This window comes from Octopus bimaculoides, chromosome 7 (assembly GCF_001194135.2).
Source record: "Octopus bimaculoides isolate UCB-OBI-ISO-001 chromosome 7, ASM119413v2, whole genome shotgun sequence".
Lineage (NCBI taxonomy): Eukaryota > Metazoa > Mollusca > Cephalopoda > Octopoda > Octopodidae > Octopus > Octopus bimaculoides.
Window position 1 is genome coordinate 91,474,805 of NC_068987.1, and position 597 is coordinate 91,475,401.

Here is a 597-nt window from a genome sequence, read left to right on the forward strand (position 1 = left end):
TATATAGAAATATACGTATGTACAAATATTTGAACCACTTCATAAGCCAAACGATCAGATTAATTACATTAATATAGCTTCCGAACATCCACCCTCAATTATACGGGGAATAGTTAAGAATATTTCTACAAGAATCTCTAGATTATCCGCTAATAATGAAATTTTCGAATCACACGCAACTTATTATAACGCTGCTCTAGCTAGGGCTGGGTACCATGAAAAAAATTTATATATCCAAGAAGCAGGCATACACAACGCTGGTAATTCCTCCAACTGTGATACACGTTGTATGCCATCACAACGTCAATGTTTGAGAACTCACTCAGATAAAAAATACAAGTTAGGAAGAATTGGTCATATCAATGAACTAACAACGAAAACTCATAGACACACGCGACATAATAATCCAACTACTTGTTCCAATCGTGTACAGCTCACTCGATCAAATAAGCCTAACCACAGATATAAGAATCAGGATGTCCTCTCGTTCAACCCGATTTTCGGTTTGCATGTTTCAATATCGCTGCAAAATTTTTGCTACTTTGGACAAATGTTTTCCTTTATCTAATCGGTATCATACTATTTTTAATCGGCACA